This window comes from Pleurodeles waltl, chromosome 7, assembly GCF_031143425.1.
Source record: "Pleurodeles waltl isolate 20211129_DDA chromosome 7, aPleWal1.hap1.20221129, whole genome shotgun sequence".
Taxonomy (NCBI): domain Eukaryota; kingdom Metazoa; phylum Chordata; class Amphibia; order Caudata; family Salamandridae; genus Pleurodeles; species Pleurodeles waltl.
The window spans coordinates 863,824,688-863,847,064 of NC_090446.1; the positions used below are offsets into that span (position 1 = coordinate 863,824,688).

Here is a 22,377-nt window from a genome sequence, read left to right on the forward strand (position 1 = left end):
TTCGACATCTAATGTTTGAAGAGCCCTTTCCGCAACAGAATCTGGTTGGGGAAAAAATACTACCAATTCGATAAATTGGTTGAGGTGAAATTAAGACAGTACCTTAGATAGGAATTTAGGGTTGGTGCAGAGAACCACCTTGTCTCTGTGTATTTGGAAGAAGGGTTCTTCTAAGGTTAAAGCCTGGAGTTCACCAACACACCTAAGTGAAGTGAAGGTGACTAAAAATGCCACCTTCCGAGAAAGAAATTGAAGAGGGCATGAGTGTAGAGGTTTAAATGGGGGACCAATGAGTCTTGTGAGTACAATATCAAGGTTCCAGGAAGGTGCAGGGGAAACCCTTGGTGGAATAACTCATTTGAGTCCTTTAATCAAGGCTTTGATGACTGGAATTTTGAACAGAGAAAGGTGCTGCTTATTTTGAAGATAGGCAGCTTGTGCAGCAAGATGCAACCATATAGAATTGAACACTAACCCAGCCTTTTGTAGGTGAGGTAGGTAGCAGACAATGTCTTGCACCGTGGCTTTAACCGCTTCTGTGCCTTGGACGAGATGATCTCGTCCAAGGCTACAGTTCCCCTGTGCCTTGGACGAGATCATCTCGTCCATGGCACAGGGGAACTTGGGGGCGCGCTAGCGCGCCCCCCGTGCACCCCCCTCCCCCCCCAAGTCGGGGATGGAAGTTTTTTTTTTTTTTTTTCAAAATTTAGGATGTGTCCACGTTGCGCTTTGGGGTGTTTCCTGTCGCCGGCGCTAGGCCTACCCACGCAAGTGAGGTATCATTTTTATCGGGAGACTTGGGGGAACATAGATTAGCAAAACAAGTGCTATTGCCCCTTGTCTTTCTCTACATTTTTTCCTTCCAAATATAGGAGAGTGTGTAAAAAAGACATCTATTTGAGAAATTCCCTATAATTCACATGCTTGTATGGTCACCCCGGAATTCAGAGATGTGCAAATAACCACTGCTCCTCAGCACCTTATCTTGTGCCCTTTTTGGAAATGCAAAGGTTTTCTTGATAGCAATTTTTTACTCTTTATATTTCAGCAAATGAATTGCTGTATACCCGGTATAGAATGAAAACGCACTGCAGGGTGCAGCTCATTTATTGGCTCTGGGTTCCTCGGGTTCTTGATGAACCTACAAGCCCTATATATCCCCGCAACCAGAGGAGTCCAGCAGACGTAACGGTATATTGCTTTCCATAATCTGACATTGCAGGGAAAAGTTACAGAGTAAAACGTAGAGAAAAATTGATGTTTTTTTCACCTCAATTTCAATATTTTTCTTTTTCAGCTGTTATTTTCTGTAGGAAACCCTTGTAGGATCTACACAAATGACCCCTTGCTGAATTCAGAATTTTGTCTACTTTTCAGAAATGGTTAGGTTTCTGGGATCCAGCATTGGTTTCATGCCCATTCCTGTCACTGACTGGAAGGAGGCTGAAAGCACAAAAAATTGCAAAAATGGGGTATGCCCCAGTAAAATGCCAAAATTGTGTTGAAAAATTGGGTTTTCTGATTCAAGTCTGCCTGTTCCTGAAAGCTAGGAAGCTGCTGAGTTTAGCACTACAAACCCTTTGTTGATGCCATTTTCAGGGGGAAATCCACAAGCCTTCTTCTGCAGCCACTTTTTCCATTTTTTTTTAAAAAAAACGAAATTTTCACTGTATTTTGGCCAATTTCTTGGCCTCCTTCAAGGGAACCCACAAAGTCTGGGTACCTCTAGAATCCCTAGGATGTTGGAAAAAAAGGACGCAAATATGGCTTGGTTAGCTTATGTGAACAAAAAGTTATGAGGGCCTAAGCGCTAACTGCCCCAAATAGGCAAAAAAAGGCCTGGCACAGGAGGGGGAAAAGGCCTGGCAGCGAAGGGGTTAAAAGGGTCAATATGTTTTCATTGGCAGTAGCAAACCAAACATTTCCATTTTTCTGCATAACAGGCCCTAGTGATTGGTTTGCATGCTTCCTTAAGAATGACCATACATTCTTTTGGTAATTCACGGTAAACAAACTCTGACCGCAGGAGCTAAATTGCTAGGTTGAAGGTTTTGGGATCTGGGTGCCTGATTTTCCTATGGTTCTGAGTGAGATGGTCCGGCCTGTTGGGAAGCTTCTCGTGTGGAAGTACAGTGAGGTCTAGTAGTGTTATGAACCAAGGTTGACAAGCCCAGGTGGGAGCTACGAGGATCATTGTTAGATAAGCCTGAGCTTGAGCTGCTGAACCAGTGGATGGAGAGGGAGAGGTGGAAAAGCGAAGGAAAGTACCACTGACCAACTCATCCATAGTGCATTGCCCTTGGATAGTGGGTGTGGGTACTTGGACGCAACGTTTGGGCATTTGCATTTTCTGCTGTGTCAAAATGTCTATTTGAAGGAACCCCCACTTTTGGAATTATGGTAGGGGGACCTGTGGGTGGAGTTTCCATTTGTGGGCTTTTTGCTGTATCCCGTGGCACTCACTAACATGCCTAAGTGAAGTGAAGGTTACTAAAAAATGCCACCCTCCAAGAAAGGAATTGAAGAGGGCATGAGTGTAGGGGACCAATGACCCTTGTGAGTACAATATCAAGGTTACAAGAAGGTGCATGGAGAACCCTTGTTGGAATAACTTGTTTGCAGGTCTGCAAAGTCATTGTCTGTTCTCTGAAGGTATTCTGCTAACAGCTGAATGTTGGGATGTAGAGCCCAATTCAGATGGTCTGAAACAGTTGTGAGAGTTGTGGAGACTGTGTCCCTCTCCCCTGGTTTTTGTAGGTAATACATGGCTATCATATTGTCCATCTGGACTAGGACAACAATTTGAGTGAGGTAGGAATGCTTGCAATGCTGGGTGAACAGCTTGAAGCTCTAGGGAGTTGAAATAGAGGGGGTGCTTGGCATCCCTGAGGCCCTGCACTGTGAGGAATTGTAAGAGAGCACCTCATCCTGTCTGTAATGCATCTATTTTGAGAGTGATGTGGGGGAACAGGGTCGAGAAAAGGCAGTCCCTTCAACAGGTTGGTGATGTTCCACCATTGCAGAGAGTGGTGTGTGTGGCAGTCTATAAACACTAGATCCTACAACTGACCCTTTGACTGAGATCACTGATGAGTTAGCCATTCCAGTAACCAACGCATGTGTAATCTTGTGTGGGGAACTATGGCAGTGCAGGAAGACATCAACCCTCAAACCCATATGACCATCCTCTCTGTGAGTTGCTGACTTGTCTGATACTAGGGCATTATTGCCTGAAAGTTTTGAATTCTTGTGGGATTAGGGCAGGCTAATCATAGTTGTGTGTTTAGGATTGCTCCTAGATATGGTTGAACATGTGATGGATGTAGGTGATGCTTGGGAATGTTGACCGTCAACCCTAAGCTGTGGAGAAGACCTATTATCATCTGAGTGTGTTGCTGGCACTGATGACAACTGCTGGCTTTGATAAGCTAGTCGTCCAGGTAAGGGAATACGAGGACATTTTGTCTGCTTAGATGAGCAGCTACCACTGCTAGGCATTTGGTGTAAATTTGGGGTGCGTTAGTTACCCCGAATGGAAGAACATTGAATTGGTAATGTTTGCCTGCTATGACCAACCTTAAGTATTTGTTGTGAGCTGGGTGTCTTGGTATGTGGAAATAGGGGTCTTTTAGGTCTAGTGTTGCCATAAAGTCTCCCTTTTGAGGAAGAGGAGTGATGTCCTGTAAAGAGATCATGTGGGAGTTCTCTGATAGAATGTACTTGTTTAAAGGTCTGAGATCTTAGATTGGTCTTAATGAACCATCCTTTCTGGGGATTAGGAAGTACAGAGAGTATATCTCTGAGCCCTGATGTTGAAGACGAGTTGGTTGTAGGAAAATGGCTCCCTGTTGCAGTTACCCCCCACTTTTTGCCTGATATTGATGTTGACTTGACTGAGAAGTGTGCTGGGAACCTTTCACTAAAAATTTACCATTGTTTCCACAACTGGCACACCCCTGGCACACAGATAAGTCCCTTGTAAAAGGTACCAGTGGTACCAAGGGCCCTGTGACCAGGGAAGGTCCCTAAGGGCTGCAGCATATGTTGTGCCGCCCTAAGGGACCCCTCACCTAACACATGCACATTGCCATTGTAGATTGTGTGTGTTGGTGGGGAGAAAAAGGCAAAGGTGACATAGCATCCCCCTCAGTATGCCATGCCCACAAAATACTGCCTGTGGCATAGGTAAGTCACCCCTCTAGCAGGCCTTACAGCCCCAAGGCAGGGTCACTATACCACAGGTGAGGGCATAGCTGCATGAGCAATATGCCCCTACAGTGTCTAAGTCTATTCTTAGACATTGTAAGTACAGTGTGGCCATATTAAGTATATAGTCTGGGAGTTTGTCAAAACGAACTCCACAGCTCTATAATGGCTACACTGAATACTGGGAAGATTGGTATCAAACTTCTCAGAATAATAAACCCACACTGATGGCAGTGTTGGATTTATTTAATAAAATGCACACAGAGGGGATCTTAGAGATGCCCCCTTAATTTTACCCAATCCTTTAGTGCAGGACTGCCTGGTCTGTGCCAGCCTGCTGCTGAGAGATGAGTTTCTGACCCCTTGGGGCTTCACACCTCCCCCCTGCAGGAACTGTAACACCTAGCAGTGAGCCACAAAGGCTCAGGCTTTGTGTTACTATGCCCCAGGGCACTCCAGCTAGTGGAGATGCCCACCCCCCTGGACACAGCCCCCACTTTTGGCGGCATGTCCAGGGGAGATAATGAGAAAAACAAGGAGGAGTCACCCACCAGTCAGGACAGCCCCTAAGGTGTCCTGAGCTGAGGTGACCCCTACCTTTAGAAATCCTCCATCTTGATTTTGGAGGATTCCCCCAATAGGAATAGGGATGTCCCCCCCCCCCTCCACTCAGGGAGGAGACGCAAGGAAGGTGTAGCTACTCTCAAGGACGGTAGCCATTCGCTACTGCCCCCCAGACCTAAACACACCCCTAAATTGAGTATTTAGAGGTGACTCTAAACCCAGAAAGTCAGCTTCCTGCAACCTGAAGTAACAAGAAGGACTGCTGGCCTACAAGCCTGCAGAGAAGACGGAAGACAACAACTGCTTTGGCCCCAGCCCTACCGGCTTGTCTCCTGATTCGAAAACCTGCAACCAGCGACGCATCTGACAGGGACCAGCGACCTCTGAAGCCTCAGAGGACTGCCCTGGACTAAAGGACCAAGAAACTCCCGTGAGCAGCGGCTCTGCTCAACAACAGCAACTTCTTTGCAACAAAGAAGCAACTTTTAAAGACTTCACATTTCCCACTGGAAGCGTGAGACCTCCCACTCTGCACCTGACGTTCCCGACTCGAGATCCAGAGAGCAAACAGCACAGGGAGGATTCCCCTACGACTGCGAGCCCATGAGTAGCCTGAGACGATCCCCCGCAGCGACACCTGCAGAGAGAATCCAGATGCTCCCCCTGACCGCGACTGCCTGTAACAAGGGACCCGACGCCTGGAACCAGCACTGCACCCGCAGCCCCCAGGACCTGAAGGAACAGAACCTCAGTGCAGGAGTAACCCCCAGGCGACCCTCTGCCTAGCCCAGGTGGTGGCTGTCCTGAGAAGCCACCCCCCCCCCCGTAGAGTGACCCCCGGGTCCCTCCATTGTTTCCTATCTGAAGCCCAACGCCTGCTTTGCACACTGCACCCAGCCGCCCCTGTGCCGCTGAGGGTGTGTTTTGTGTGCCTACTAGTGCCCCCCAATGCTCTAAACCCCCCTGGTCTGCCCCCCGAGGACGCGGGTACTTACCTGCTGGCAGACTGGAACCAGAGCACCCCTGTTCTCCATAGGCACCTATGTGTTTTGGGCACCTCTTTGACCTCTGCACCTGACCGTCCCTGAACTGCTGCTGGTGTGGTAACTTTGGGGTTGCCTTGAACCCCCAACGTTGGGCTGCCTATGCCCAGGAACTGAGACTGGAAGTGTCTTATTTACCTCACCATCTAACCTTTACTTACCTCCCCCAGGAACTGTTGATTTTTGCAGTGTTCACTTTTAAAATAGCTTATTGCCATTTTAACAAAGACTGTATATGATATTGCTTTTATTCAAAGTTCCTAACTTACCCGTATGAAGTACCTTGCATTTTATGTGTTTACTTCAAATCTTGAACCTGTGGTTCTTAAAATAAACTAAAAGATATTTTTCTATATAAAAACCTATTGGCCTGGAGTAAGTCTTTGAGTGTGTGTTCCTCATTTATTGCCTGTGTGTGTACAACAAATACTTAACACTACCCTCTGATAAGCCTACTGATCGACCACACTACCACAAAATAGAGCATTAGAATTATCAATTTTTGCCACTATCTTACCTCTAAGGGGAACCCTTGGAGTCTGTGCACACTATCTACTACTTTGAGATAGTATATACAGAGGCAACTTCCTGCAGTGGTTCTATAGCTCCTTTGAGGAGAAGAGATTGAACTTCCTGTTTGACCAATGGTTGAAGTTCCTGCATTAGTTTGGGAGCATTAAGGGAATATTTGGCAGTGTGGCAATGAGCTCCAGACAATAGCCATGTTGGATAATGGCAAATACCCACTTGTCTGTGGTGATGGAATGCCAGGTTGGAGGGAAATATTGCAGTCTGCCCCTGAAAGGTGTTATGTGATTGTGGGGTAAGATAGGGTAGTCACTGCTTGGAGGAGGGTGTGGCTCTGCATGGGGAGACACCTTTACCTCTACCCTTGGTGTTATTGCCTCTGAAAGAGCCAATAGTAGCTTTTGGCATAGGACCATTGAGAATGTTTTGCTCAGAGGTGGATGCCTCTGAAGAGGTTGGTTTTTAAGCCCCATGGTAGGCTGGGCAACAAAAAGTCACCCAGGGAGCAGGTGTTTGCAGCGCTCCCACAGCCTTAGAGGTCTCTGTGTCTTTCTTTATAGCTTCTAAAATAGAATCTACTTGGGGACCGAGCAAACGCTCCCTGTCAAATGGCATGTTCAAGACAGCCTGTTGAACTTCAGGTTTAAATCCAGAAGCCAGGGGTGACACCTTAAACTACTGGAGTTTATTCCACATGCTATAGTATCTAGCGCACACCGTATAGAGGTGTTTGAGATGGTTTGTCTCTCCGCAACCAACTGCTGACTGTGTGTTCTATTCTTCTCTGGGAGATACTGAAGTAATTCTTCCATCTCGTCCCAGTCGGCAAAATCATAGCGTGCCAGGAGAGCTTGGGAATTGGCAATATGCCAGTGGTTAGCAGCCTGAGCTGCAACACTTTTGCCCCCTGCCTCTATTCTTTTGCTCTCCTTAGCTGGAGACAGTGGGTCTCCAGTGGCTTGGGAGTTGGCTCTTTTGCATGCTGTGGTGGCAATTAGAGTGTCTGGTAGTAGCTGTCCTCTGATGGAGATAGGGTCAGATGGTGCAGGCTTCTACTTTTTGTCCACTCTCGATGTTACGACCCTAGCCCTAATTGGGTCTTTAACAGTATCATTGGAATGCCGAAGCATGCCCTTTAACATGGGTAGATATTGTGTGGCCCTGTGTGTAGTGGACAAAGAATCAAAGGAAGTCATCCTCTAATGGCTCCCTGTGTAACTCCACATTGTGAAAGGCTGCTGCGTCCTAAGGGGGGGTAGGGTGAGTGGAGTAAAAATCAGGATCTGTAACTACATGAGGATGTGTATCATAAGTGTCCCATGGATCGTCTCCTTTCGGCCCCGATATCCACCAGTGTCTTGAGCGTGGTGCCCCTGAGGTGACATGTCTAAGGGGTCTTCAAATGGAGATAGTTACCAGGTCCTTTAGCACCTCTGTAAGTCCCTAGTGAATCGTACCTCTGGTGCCTATGTACTAAGGAGGGTCCCTAAGCACTACATCATAACTTGTGTTATTCTAAGGGACCCAGCACCAAACTCATGCAGACTGCAGGCTGAGTGACAAGGTGCTCACAAAAGTGAAAACACTACATGGCACAATCTTGAGTGCCATGTCTCCTAACACTGCCTCTTAATACCTGTAAGTCACCCCTACAGCAGGCCTGACAGCCCTAAAGGCAGGGTGCATTATATTACAGGTGAAGGCATATATGCAGGAGCAGATGTGCCCCTACTATGTCTTTGTCAATTCCTAGACATACTAAGTGAAGCCATTCTAAATACATGTTCTGAACACTGGTCAATATGAGTTCCCCAGCTACATGATGGCTTCATTGAAAATAGGGATGTTTGGTATCAAACATCTCATACTGACAAACCCTCACTGATTCCAGTGATGGATTTATTATTATATGCACCCAGAGGGCACACTCAGAGGTGCTACCTGAAAGCCTACCAACTGCCGGTGGGCTAACTGACTAGTTATAGCCAGCTTGCCACCAAAAGAAGAATTTCTGACCCCCAAAGGTGACAGCTTTTGCTCTCTAGAGGTCAGAAACAAAGCCTGCTACGGAAGGGGTGTTACACACCCCTACCAACAGGATGACCTGCAACTCTGAATTCCAAGACAGGAAGCGTCAAAAGAGCCCACCGCATTTGGTATATGCTGACCCCGTTGCCCCAGGGCCCATTTGGCACCTGGACAGGCGGGAAAATTAGCTATGCTGAAAGTGTGTTGCAATTACAGGCTGGACACACCCTTAGGGTGACCAGCCTGAAGTGAATACAGCCTTAGGAAGTCTGCCATCTTGTGTTAGGTGGAATTAAAAACTCTTGGACAGAGTGACGCCCACTAACCTAAGGAAATGGTCATCTATGGGGTGTAGTGACCCCAGGGGTAAGTAGCCCTTTGGCTACTACGCTTCACTCCTCTTAATGCACCCTAAATTGAGTATTTAGGGGACCCCTCTGATACCAGGAAAATGGATCTTTGCTGGTCACAAAAGGAGCAGCCAAGAAGCCTGCTGACCCTGGAATCGTAGAGCACGATGGACTTGGAGCCTACCCTGCCAGCCTGCCTGCTGCGCGCAACCTTTGAGGAGCAACTGACCTGTCCTGCAGCCTCAAAGAACCCATGAGAGCTGCCAGTGCTTCGCAAATCACCAAGAAGAACTCCCTTAGATCAGAGGAGCTGCTTCCTGCATCTGCAGGCAACAAAAGAAGAACTGTGAGAACCCAGGACCGGCAAAATCCATTGCGGGACATCACAACGACATCGGAGCCGCATAGCCCGAGCTGAAGTGGGCCAACTGTGACAGTGTGGATCCCAGGCCCTCCTGAGACGAAGCCCACCTTGAGTTCACCCACTGTGGACTTCCTGACAGCATCTGCAGCCTCTTGTTGCAGATACCCACCCCCCTTCATCCCTGCCTTCCCACTTCACCGCTTCCAGTGACTGAGACCCGATGGTCCACTGCACCTCTGCACCCGAACACCCCAGACCGAGTAGAAGAGGACCACTGGTGTCCCTACACACCCCAGGTTCGTGAAACCTAGGCCCACTTATTGGTTCGGTCAGACTGCTCCCCCAGTCTACGCCTGCAGCTTGTTTTTGTAGGCCCCCTCCACTGCAGCTGCCACCAGTGACAGAAACCAGATGGTCCAAACCACCTCTACACCCAGCCGCTCCAGAGCAAGGAGAACTGGACCACAGGTGTCCCAATATCCTCCACCATAGCAAGACTTGAACCCCCTTGGTGGTTTACCCAGACTGAACTCTCAGGCCACACCTGCAGCATCTTTGTCAATGGACCAATCCCCATAGACTTACACAGGGCACCCGACCCTGAACTGCAGCACTACACCCGGCTGCCCCAGTGCCGCCCGAGGTGACCTGTTGGTGTGGCCTAGGACACTGCCCTCTACTCACCTTAAGTCCAGACGATTGAAAAGTACTCACCTGATTCAGGTGATCCTGGTATCTAAATTTATATAAAAGTATGTGTTATTTTTATAAATTGGTGTCGGATTTCCTCATTGAGTGTGTGTCTCACTTACGTCCTATGTGTGTGCCTCACATGCTTAGCACTACCCTCTGATATTCCTAACTGCTCGTCCACACTACAATAAAAGAGAGCATTTGGAGTGTCATTTGGGCCTCTGTGATACCTTTGGGGTTTGCCTGGACTCTTCGCACAGTATGCCTTTTTCCTTTGGTCCACAATATAAAGAGCCAGCTTCCTACAGGTGTCTGACGTGGTGTTCCAGTGCTGACCATGGCCAGACAACAGTGGTGGACCCGGGACCTCAGGTTCTAAGGCGAGGGCAGCTGAAGGTTTCTCCAACCATCGGCTTGGGTTGGAGGGCAGGGGGTGCAGTACTCGCAGGTTGAACCAATGGAATTTCTTGCATTTCGAGATTAACCTCAAGGTCTGAGCCAGAGCTTTCCTCGATAGACAAGACCTCTTGTTCTTCGACAGTTGCTTCTGGGCGTGCTCCTCACTGAATATGCCAGAAGTGTCATTGTTGGCTCTGGGAGACTGTTAGAAATGGGGTTTCTGGTTGGCTAGAGTATACACCTAAGCCAGACAGAACCAACCACTCTAGTAAGGGTGAGGGAGCTACACACCCAAGATAATCCCTGCTTACCCCCTTGGTAGCTTGGCACAAGCAGTCAGGCTTATCCCAGAGGCAATGTGTAAAGAGTTTGCACAACACACCCAAAACGTGGCACAATAAATGCACCACAAAGGGAACACAACAAGTTAGATAAAAATAAACTGTATTGTATAAAAACATCTGTAGACCAAACACAACAGGTATCAGTAATACCGTGCTACACAAGCAGTTGTCAGAACAGCACACAAGTTACTAATACTCTGCGACAATAAGCAGTAGTCAGGTAAACATAGATTACTGGTATTCTGCAACACAAGCAGTAGTCAGGATGTCATCACCAGAAAAGGCATGTGTCAGAATAAACACATTATTAAGAAGGCCAGGGCATCCTCATGAACGCACAAAAAACGAAACCTTTCTATATGGCCTAGGTCAGACACCCACAATGCCCTGGGCAGGATACACACATTATTTTTTATAACTCTGTTTTTAGTGAGTTTGAAAAACATGATCAACAAGAAAAATACAGTGCAGTACTGGTTATTGCGAGACATGGCAGTATCATTATATCACAGTACCAGAGGGCCTCACTAACATGAATCCAAGCCAAGGGACGATAGCAACTACTGCGGCAGAATTTCCCCCAGACACCCCCTCCCCCACTTAGGATCCTCATGAGACCAGTTATTACACATATTGTATAAAACAGAAACATGACCTCACCATAGTTGGCCGTCACCTGCCAAATTGGTTCCAGGCGTGCTCTCACACCCCTCATCCTCCATGCTTCCTGCAGAACTTAAGTCCTCCACTCCAGTGAACCGTTCCAATAGTGCACCCCAAGCCACCACATCTGTTAAAGCCCCCTCATCCCTGCGTTTCAGGCACATATACTGTTCCTCAGCCGCACTCCATTCCATTAAATCTCGAATCCAACAGGGGATTGAAGGACTCCGGGCACTCATCCAGCCAATAGCTACCCGGCGCCTGGCCAACACCAGCTGTGCTAGCTTATATGGGATACTCCGGCCCTGTGGTCTCCACACTACTCCCAAAAGGCTCGTCTTTGGCGTTGCTTCCAACCCCAATCCTGTAACCTCCTCAACTCTCCCTACTACTTCCTGCCAGAAGTTATGCACCAACCTACCAAGCCAAATGCAGGAAGGAAGCACCAAAAGCGCCACACCTGGAACACTCCACCCTTCGTCCCTGGTCGATCTTGTTTAGTCGGCTAGGTGTGAGGTATGTCCTGTGAACGAAGTTGAAGTGTAACAGCTTAAACCTATTGTTGCGTGACACCGTGCGCACCAATGACAACGCCAGTTTCCAGTCAGCTTCTTCTATGTGGTCCTCCAATTCATGCTCCCACGCCCTCCACACCACACTTATCGCATCCAGCTGATCATCCCGAAGGCATTTGTAAAACCAGGTGATCAAATCGCCCCAATTATTCAGTCCATTCAGCACGGGCGGGGCCATCGGAAAACACCGCCAAATCTCCTACCACTTTGCAGCCTCCCACCCTCCATCGACATCAGAGTTTCCATGTCCCTAAAGGGTGCGAAGTCCCATATCCTCAACTCTGTCAAATGGGGCCCGTCATAGCACAGTCTTAACGGTCTGCTCCCAGATCAAGGCAGTGGTCTTGACCAAATAGGGGACGATTGATTCAGATCGACCACCCGACATCAATAGATGCACCAACATCCGTCCACCCAGCATTCCTGCAAAGTCTCTTCTACCAGTTGTCTGACTCAGTCATCCACTTTGCAGCCTGTTGTAGGTGTGCCGCGTAATAATAATGTCTCATATTGGGTATCGCCAGCCCAACCCCCTCGAGCACAGGCAACCCCCTTTGTAGCACAGGCAATGACACCCTACTACATCATCTGGCCCACACCAGTGAGATCAGCAAGCTAACCAGTTGGCGGAAGAGCAGAGCGGACATCGGAAACAGGGAGTTCTGAACCAAGTAAAGACACCGCGCAGGAACACCATCTTTGCTACAGCTGCCCTCTTCATTACAGAAAGAGGTAATCTGTTCCAAAACGAGACCGAACGCTCCAGGCCCGTAACTACTCATTCTATGTTATGTTTTTCATGCGCCGCCACAGTGTGGGTGACCCATATGCCGAGATACCGGAAACTCTCAATCTCCCATCTGAGTCCTACCCTCGACAAATCATCCTGAGGGACACCGTAAAGTAACACCAAGGGAAACAGGAGTGACTTCTTCCTATTCACCTTAAGACCAGAGACAACTCCGAAGGCACCCAGCAGCTGCAACAAAGGCACAGAGACACTGGGTTCCCGAAGATACACCAATGCATCATCTGCATATAGGGAAACAATGTGCGTGATCTTCCCCACCCCGATACCCCACAGTCCCAGCTCCTCCCGGGATAAACACATTATTAGATAGACCAAGACATAATCAGGGGTGCACAAAGAAATGGAACATTCCCATCTGGCACAGAGCCTATAAACATTACCCCCTATGCAGCTCAGACAGACCCTCAAGCTTTACAGGCTACTCCCAACCTGGCAAGCACAAAGTAATGTAGGGATCGGATCATGGAGTGTGCAACCTACACAATGGGTGGAGGGGGGGGGGGGTAGAAATGTCATAGGGAAAGGAAGTTATGGCCAGGGTCACCAATCACCTCTTTAGTATACAACCCATGCTCCTCTTCCACAAAGAAGGCAGTGACAGGGGGCACACTCTGAACCCTGAATGTGTTGTAGGCGAGGCTCAGCAGGGACAGGGCCTCCGTTAAGGATTCCCTCCCACCCATCAAGCCTCGGTCAGTGCAAGGTATGCGGGGATAAGCAGTTGGCGCACACACCTGCTCTGCTGGCTGGGAAATCTCTTGTGGTCTCCCCGCATATGCCCGACGCCCAGAGAGCCACCCGCAGAGGTAATCCCTGGCTGCTAATCACCAACACTGCCTCTTCCGAGTTCGGCCCCGCCAGCCTGACGGGAGGCACCAGAGGGGACACGGGGCGGGGCAGACAGGCCAGCCTGGTTCCCTGTAGCTGCCTCACAGAACCTTGGTAGTCTGGGGTCAGGGGAAAGGCTGGCAGCAGAGCAACATACAGAAAAGCAATTCAGATGAGTCCCCTAGGCCACCCAGAAACCAAAGAAAAGCAGTCCAGATGAGTCCTTTGTGCAGTAAGGCAGTCCCTCTAGCAGAGTTTCAGTCGCAAACCCAAAAGTGCTCTCCCAATGTGGGGGGGGGCAACCCCCTGTACTTATATTAATTTTGTGCAGCTTCCACAACAAGGGGAGAAGGGGTTCCAACCAGCACTAACTGGTTCCAGAAATATTTCCTTTCTCCTCCAGCACTGGCTCCAGGCATCAGTAGGGGGTAAACAAGCCCTTTGTGTTATGCCAGGGCACAGCCTTTACAGATGCAGGTGTGCCCAGCCTCCACCTCTCCCAGCACAGGAAAATCATTCAGTATGCAGATGCACTCTTGTGACACCTCCACACTCCTTGTGTACAGGCTGTCTGAGAAGTATGCACATAGCCCAGCTCTGTCTCTGCCCCAGAGGTGGATTGCAGTCAAGCTGCATAACACCAGAGTCATAAACACAGAGAAATGCCTACTTTCTGAAAGTGGCATTTCTATAATGGTAATAAAAAAAATCCACCTGCACCAATAAGCAGTATTTCTCACTACCAAACATGCCTACCCTACCCCTCATAGATCCTACAGTACCAGTTAGACATAGGTTAGGGCATTTCCAATACAATCCTATGAGGAGCAGTGCTCACTGTAGTGACAAACTAGATAGGCTGTTTTTCGCAACCATGACATGCAGTACATAAAGACATATGCCCTACCTTTTACATACACGGTACCCTGCCCATGGGGCTAGCTAGGGCCTGCCTTAGCGGTGACTCACATGTAGTAAAAGGGGAGTTCTAGGCCTGGCACGTAAATTTAGATGCCAGGTCCCTGTGGCAGATAATGTGCCCTCGGGCCGTGCAGTGGCAGGACTGAGACAGGTTTGAAAGGCTACTTTTGTGGGTGGCGCAAGCTGCTCTGCAGGCCCACTAGTAGCATTTATTTTACAGGCCCTGGGAATAGGGATACCACTGTACAAGGGCTTACAGGTAAATTAAATTTGCCAATTAGGTGTAAGCCAATCATACCAAGTTTAGAAGGGAGACGCTTGTACTTTAGCAGTGGTAAAGTGCCCAGACTCCTAATGTCAACAAAAAGGGTCAGAAAAAATAGGAGGAGGAAGGCAAAAAGTTTGGGGATGACCCCGTATAAAGGGCCAGGTCCAATAACAATGTAAATTGTATTGGTGATTGGTTTATCCATGATTGGCATATTTGATTTACTAGTAGGTCCCTAGTAAAGTGTACCATAGGTGCCCAGGGCCTGTAAATCAAATGCTACTAGTGGGCCTGCAGCACTGATTGTGCCACCCACATGAATAGCCCTGTGAACATGTCTCAGACCTGCCACTGCTGTATCTGTGTGTGCAGTTTTAAACTACCAGTTCAACCTGGCAAGTATACCCACTAGCCAGACCCAAACCTTCCCTTTTACTACATGTAAGGCACCCCTAAGGTAGGCCCTAGATAGCCCCACGGGCAGGGTGCACTGTATGTTAAAGGTGGGACATGTACTGATGCCTTTTACATGTCCTAACAGTGAAATACCCTCAAATTCGGTGCAAGGCCTATCTCTCCCATAGGTTAACATGGGGGCTGCCTTTAAATATCCTTAAAGTGCAGTTTCACTTCGAGAACAGATAGAAATTTGGAGTTTGGGGTCTCTGAACTCACAATTTATATATGCATATACTGGTAAAGTTGTTTTTTAGATTGTCAGTTTGAAAATGCTACTTTTAGAAAGTGAGCATTTTCTTGTTTAACCATTCTGTGCCTCTGCCTGCTTGAGTATTCCACTTCTGGGTCAGACTGGCAGTTGGGCAGTTTGTGAATCTCTACTAGACAGTGAGACAAAGGGAGCTGGGGTGTAGCCTGCATATCCTGATGGGCCATCTGGGCTAGAGTGGAGGGAGGAGTGGTCACTTACACCTGAAAGGGCTGTGCCTGCCCTCACACAATGCAGTCTCTGAGCCCCTGTTGTGTGTCTGGGGTCAGGCCTGGGCCAGGCAGAATCTTGTTAACAACAGACTTTTCTTTGAAGTTTTCCAACTTCAAAGGCAGAAAGGGGTATGCATAGTGGACTCAAAACCCCTCACTTTGAGAATCTTTCTGGAACAAGAGGAACATCAGCCAAGGAGAAGACCTGGAGGAGGAGTACTACCCCTTTGCTTTTTGGCTTTTCTGGGTTGGCCTGCAGTTACTGTTTCTGCCTTAAAAGAGAGCAATGGGTAAACATCGCCGTGTATCGTGCTTGAGAAAGTTCTCTAAGGGCTTGGAGTAGAGCTTGTCTCCTGTAGGAAGTCTCAAGGACACCAAAGACTTCAGTTCCATCTGCCTACAGCACTGGGAACTGCCTGTTTTGTGCTGTTAAGGAGGAAAAACCACTGCGACGCTGCTGGCCTGTACCGTGACCTGCTGATGCAGCACAGAGTTACACTGCCGGCCCACTGACGCCAGCACTATTGACTCCAGTGTCGTCAACAGACATCCCTATCTGCACCCTAACCCGTGGATGCCGCACGGAGCCCGCCCCGTGGACTTGGGACTACCAATGACATCGCTTCAGCAACAACGATGCCGCTGCCTGCACAGTGACCTGGTGACACCATACGTCGCACCACCCTGCTTCACACCGCAGCCCTGGTCTCACCAACACCTCTGGATGCTGTCACCGAGCCGCTGCCTGCAACGTGACCTGTGTACATCACACGTCACATAGTCCTGCTTCTCACTACAGCTTCGACGCCTTCCACACCAGTGCTCCTGACTTCATCAGCCTGGAGCTCAGTCTACAACGCGTGTGACTTCAAGGGCCCAGCAACCCACGCACCGAACTCCAGAACCAACTCCAGCGCCGCAGCTCTCTGGGTCTCATCTCAAGGATCACGACGCCCTGCATTTCTAAGGTACTGTTTGCAGGTCTTCTCGACACCGAAGCTGGCCCGCTACACCACAGCCAGCCTGAACTGTTGGCTTTGTTGATCACAGCGCCATGATAGCCCCAGGTGGAGCTATCAACTTCAAGGAACTGTATTTTTAAGTTAATTCTTGCAGAATTCATATCTTTATTACTGTATGTTGGATTTTTCTCGTTCTGGTCTTGTTTTACACAGATAAATATTGGCTATTTTTCTATAACTGGTGTGGTGTCCTTTTGTAGTGTTTTCACTGTATTACTGTGTGTTATGTGCGAAATCCTGACTAGAGTGAGGGTCCCTGCTTAGACAGGATGCAAACCGACTGCCAACTAGAGACCCTATGTCTAACAAGATCTAAGTTGGACCCCAAAGGGGCTTCGCTCGAACAGAGTCGAACCAGTAGGATTTTTCTACAAAGCACAGATGTAAGAAACACGAATGGTAATAATACCGACGAAGGGGCTAGAAAAAAAAGGTCGAACCGAAATAGACACAAAACAGGGCGAAAGCACACACAACCAAACCAGACGGCGGAGAGAAAACAATCCAACAATGGACTCAGTGCCCATGCGCATTATCACTGTGAGGAGGAGTCACTCGACCCTGTGACTCGAAAGACTTCTTCAAAGAAAAACAACTTGTACAACTCCGGACCCAACACTAGATGGCAGGAGTATGTAGAGCACATGTATTACACACATGCCATTAAACAGACTGCTAGATGGATTTGTAAACAGAAGGTACAATGTGATTATTTTAATTTCCTTTCCCATCTTCCTTTGCAATTAAAGGGATTCTGAATTCCTTTTACACAAAATAAACTTTGTCATCAATTATGGAGTGAGTAGTTCTGTTTTTATTCGGAAGCTAACAACTTTCCACTTTGTTAATCCCATCTCAATGTTTTTTGTTTCTGTTAGCAGGGCAAATTTAGATGTTTGTGTAAATCTTATTTATTTCTTCTCTCACTGTTTCTATTTTTTTCCCTGTGCTAACTTTTTTTTAACATCCTTATGCTTGCATCCTTACATCCTTTCTTGCTTTGTGTGTTTTTCAAAGAGAAACAGACCTCAAACATAACAGTTGGGACATTCACCAATTGCAGAGGTGCACATGATTACATTGTTGTATTGGCAACTTAAGTAATTTCCTTCCTTATATTTTTCTCAAACCCCTTCCTATTGAATATGTATGAATTTATTGTCAAGTAAAGTTTCATAGGCTGGATTGTGTGGTAAAGGTTGAACTTTGGATGAGCGTGGCCTGAGAAAACTATATTGCTCATTTGTTATTTGAATGTTTGAAAAAATGAATTTATCCAAGAGAAATCAAGTAGGTATTATGGTCACTTGAATTATAGGAATAACGAGCATTTTACAGAACTGACCAGGCTTCTTTCTGTATTCAGTTTTGTACATCTAGCAGAGGTCTTCCAACTGGGGGGCGGGCCCCCCTAGGGGGGCCTCAAGTGATCCCAGGGGGGGCCCCAGACTCTGGCCAAAATAAATATTATACAGATAACAGGCCTTTGTTTTAAGCAGAAGCATGTTATTGCAGTTTTAAAAAGGTAACAGTACTTAACTGCAATGTTTAAATAGGTTTAGACATATTTAAACATTGCCATGTTTATAAAATAATTGTGAAAAATTCTGAGGGGGGCCCAATGACTTTTATTTTTCAACTGGGGGGGCGTGGCATTAAAAAGTTTGGAGACCTCTGATCTAAGAATTGGCCACGAGCCAAATTAAAATCTCCACAAATTATTATATATTTAGAATTGATAATAAGCCTTAATTTCATTAAGGACTCTTAACAGGGGTATACATTGAAAATATTTAGTAAAGAAGTTTATCATTTTCTATTCAACCTTTTCTTTAGATATCTACCACTTTCAGTGGCACACTGTGACCTTATTGCATGCGAATACTTGTCACAGAACTCGCAAAACATCTCTGAAATTTCTAGTTTATCCTTTCTCCTTTAGGTTTCAGTATTATCAGTATAATGTAGGTAGGTTTCTTGTAGTAGAACAGTCTGGTGGGTATTTCTAAAGGCAGAATTCTCACTTTTAGACTATTGCCCTCCAACCCTATACTAGGCTGCAGGTATGTGATGGTGCCTCCGACTTAAGTAGCCTTTTTAAACATGCCACAGTCTGCCATTGCAGTCTGTAAGCACTTTTAAACTGCCATTTCAACCTGGCAAAATAAGCCTTTTTTTCAGGACTAAACCTTCTGTTGTAAGGTATATACGTGTCCTCTAGGGTAGGCCATAAACAGCACATAGGGCAGGGTCCTTTGTATTTAAAAAGTTGGACATTTACTTTTTTGGTTTTCCCATGAGATAAGGTGCTACCTTATAACATTTAATATGTGATAACTTTTGTGTGGGAGCACATTGGACTCTCATGTTTGGTGTCTGAGGAATTGTAATTTCAAACCCTCTTTTATGGTAAATTCAGATTTTAAGTCTCAGATCTGAAAATGTAACTTTTAGAAAGTTGTCATTTTCTCGTCCTGTTTGGTGCCTGCATTATGATTACGTGTAGTTGGCTTCTGTGTAGTCCTTCCTGTCAGTGTAATAATAGCAGGTCTGGATGCTGGCAGGATAGGCCATCCTGACTTATTCAGGGGTGTTGGGGGCAGTGAGCAGTTACCTACCACCTTTGGACTTCAAAGGCACTGGCTAATCACACTCCTAAAGGGATTCAAAGTAGTCTATTGTAGCACCAGACAGACTGAAACCAGGGCAGGGAGGCAGGAAATTCTAGATACCTTTTTAGAGGGGAAACTCCAGAAGCTTCTCCCACTTCAAAGGGGGCACCAAGCATAAAAAAGGGACCCTCAGACTCACTCTTCAGTACACTCCTGGACCTGTTGCTGAGAAGGAAGACTGGGCCTGCACCCCAGATCCCAGGCTGAAATGGCTCCAAGGGGAGGCTGACTGACCTATTCAACAAGCTCCAGAGGCTTCTCTGCAATTGCCTAGCTGACCTCCTGCAACTGGACCTGCCTGAGGCCTGCTGGAATAAGTTCCTGATCTCAAAGAGATGCCCGTCAGGTCATGGACCCTTAGTGTGGCATCAGTTTAGATCCTCCTGAAAGGAAAAAGGCAATCCTGAAGTTTTGGGCTCTTCGCCACCACCCACTTGCGCCAAGATCTTGCTACCCACCCAATTGCCAACGCGAAGCTCCAGTAATCCTTCATGCTACAGCAAGCACTGTCCATGCGAGATCTGCACTTTCAGCTAGGTAACTGACAGCCCGCTGTGGCCACCAATGGAAATCTCCATTGACTGCCTGCGATGCCCAACAGGATCTTTGCACTACAGCGACAACAGTCTGCAATGCCCGGCCTGCTCCTCGCCCCCCCACCTCCTCTGCGACCAGAAGTATTTGTGCTGGAATTCAGAAGGTAACTTTTCAGCAGGAGTAATCCGGTCCACATTTTTGGCTCTAGATCTCTCTTGTTTGGCCTGAACTTTTGACTTTGACTCAGTCTCGCACAACCACATAACCGTGAGTGGCACTTTGTGCTTTTAGGCACTATACTTACCTCAAATCTTTGAAATTGCATATCTATTCAGTTCTTTAAATTAGATCTGTTTTGTTGTCAAATAATGTGTTACACATTTTACTATATTTTTCTAAATTGGTATAGATTTTTTTTGTGTTGTGTTTTCACTTTATTACTGTTTGTGTGCTGCATAAATACTTTCCCTCTACGTTAAGCCCAACTGCTTTTGTGCCAAGCATCTGACCAGACAATCAAGCACAAGTTAATTTATTGATCTTTTGTGGGTCACAGTTAAACGATTGCAGCCATTGCTTGAGCAGGGTTTTACCATCCACCATGCCCCCAACCAACAATTAATTTTCTCACAATACATTTTTCAAAGTGAATTTCAGTTCTGTGAGAGAACTATGTCCCCACCCAAGACTACAGGGCTCAAACCATGCAGTGAATGTTGTAAACCGATGTCGGTAATGGACCCGCATGAGGTGTTTGGGATTGGGACACAGCTCATGTGAGAGATGTGACCTCCTGCACCCAAAGGGACCTGACGCTATATATCGGTAATCAGAGAAAGAATTACAGACTCGTTCCCATTTTTTTTAGGACAGTCCTGCAACTTTTTGTCTTTGTGGTCGAAGTAAAGGTTTGGCACACATGTTCCCTCCTAAACCCTGTGTGATGCCACACTTGGGGTCCTAATTTAGTCCTGGCATTTTTCATGCCTGACCCCTTTGAGCCAGTGCACAGGTGCTTGTTGCGTCTTCAGACTTTTGAAACTGTCTCTCATTACAGTCACTTAAGCTTGTCACGCAAGTGAGCTCCAAGCTCTGTTGGTACAGCCACTCTAAACCACTATTTCTCCCAGAAAACTGATGTTGAGGACCATGTCAGCCTTTTTTTTTCCCCAAAAAGAGTGACTACTTTTCCTGTTGGACAATCCATCAGCCTCCTAAAATGCGGTGCCCTGTCTCGCCCCTCAAAAGAGGAGGAGAAACCTAATTGGCTGGACCCCCAAAAAGCCTTAAGCGTTGACACCAATCGCACCACAGACCATTGGGTAGACAATCGGCATGTTGTGGAGTTCTTGCAGGCAAAGAAAGGTAAGGCAGTACAGAAAAGGACTTTGTCAAGGTGGACAGTCATCTGCCTTAAGATCTGATCCACACTGCCAAGTAGTCTCTGAAACTGAAAACTCACTCCCTAAGGACCAAAGCTGCTACCTCTGTGTTGGCACACAGAGGGCATGTTCTTTACATGTCAGGCAACAACATGGGTGTTTCTGCACATGTTCATGAAGCACTACTGCCTTGACAGACAGTTTGGTACTGCAGGACTTTTTGATCGGAGCCCACTCCACAGACCATCCACCTTTGAAGGCACTGCTTTTGTATCTACTAAATATATGTGAGGAATCTGCAGTTAGAAGATTCCTCGCCATTTTGAGGAGTTGTCTCTTTTTCCCATCTAAAAATTTCCCAAGCTAGAGCTCTGCGCACTGGTACCTACAAGGGCATGGTAGAGTCAAGCAAGAAACTGACTTCAATGTGCAGGGGTGGTGCATATATGCAGCTCCTCGCTATCACTTTCGTAGCAGAACGAGGCTCACTCAGAGCCACATGGCACCACCTGGCAACATGCATTAGCGCTGCAGTGAAAACGTTCAGAACGGTTGTATGATGGAACCATGCATGCAGTTACTCCACGGTCATTACAATGACCACAACACACACTTAATAGTTACCTGTAAAACCTTTACAAAGAATATGCCATTAACATTCATGCCTTTACAACGAAATTAATTTTAATGGCATGTGTAGTAAAGGCATTTTCATTGTAAAGATGTGTGGTAATGCCATGCAGGATTTAGCCTTCTTTGTAAAGACTGTTTCCCGTTCTGAACCAGTCTGGCACCTAGGTGGATATTTTAAAGATGAGTAATCCGCAGTTAAAGTGGATGCACCAGAAATAGCATAAGTATTTTGTTCATGTTGGTATTTAAATATTTCAAATATCACATTATCGATTCCATTTACTTTGTAAGACATACAAATATGGTTTGAACATTTGCTCCCTTCTTACAAGCCAAATGTAAGGGAAATCGTGAGCAAATGACTTGCGTCCCTGAAAAACAAGGGAAGTTCCTTATTTTACAGACAACCATGAAAATGAGAGCCAACTGCCAAAACGGACCCTTGTACAGAGACGTTCTAGGGAGTTAATGGGAAAATGAAGTCATGTTACCTATCTGCACATTTCTTTGTTATACTTGCATTTAAAAAAATTTAAAAAAAGTACCAACGTTTCAAAGACTACCTCTTCAGTTTATCAATTGTAGGGCTCGGCTCAATAGGTTAAAA

The 22,377-nt window shown here is 46.9% G+C and overlaps 1 protein-coding gene across 2 annotated transcripts in view; it reads left to right on the forward strand.

Annotated features, from left to right (window-relative positions):
• The window catches only part of TMCO6 (transmembrane and coiled-coil domains 6), a 184,348-nt gene that overhangs the window by 161,174 nt on the left and 797 nt on the right, over nucleotides 1-22,377 (forward strand). The window lies entirely within an intron of this gene.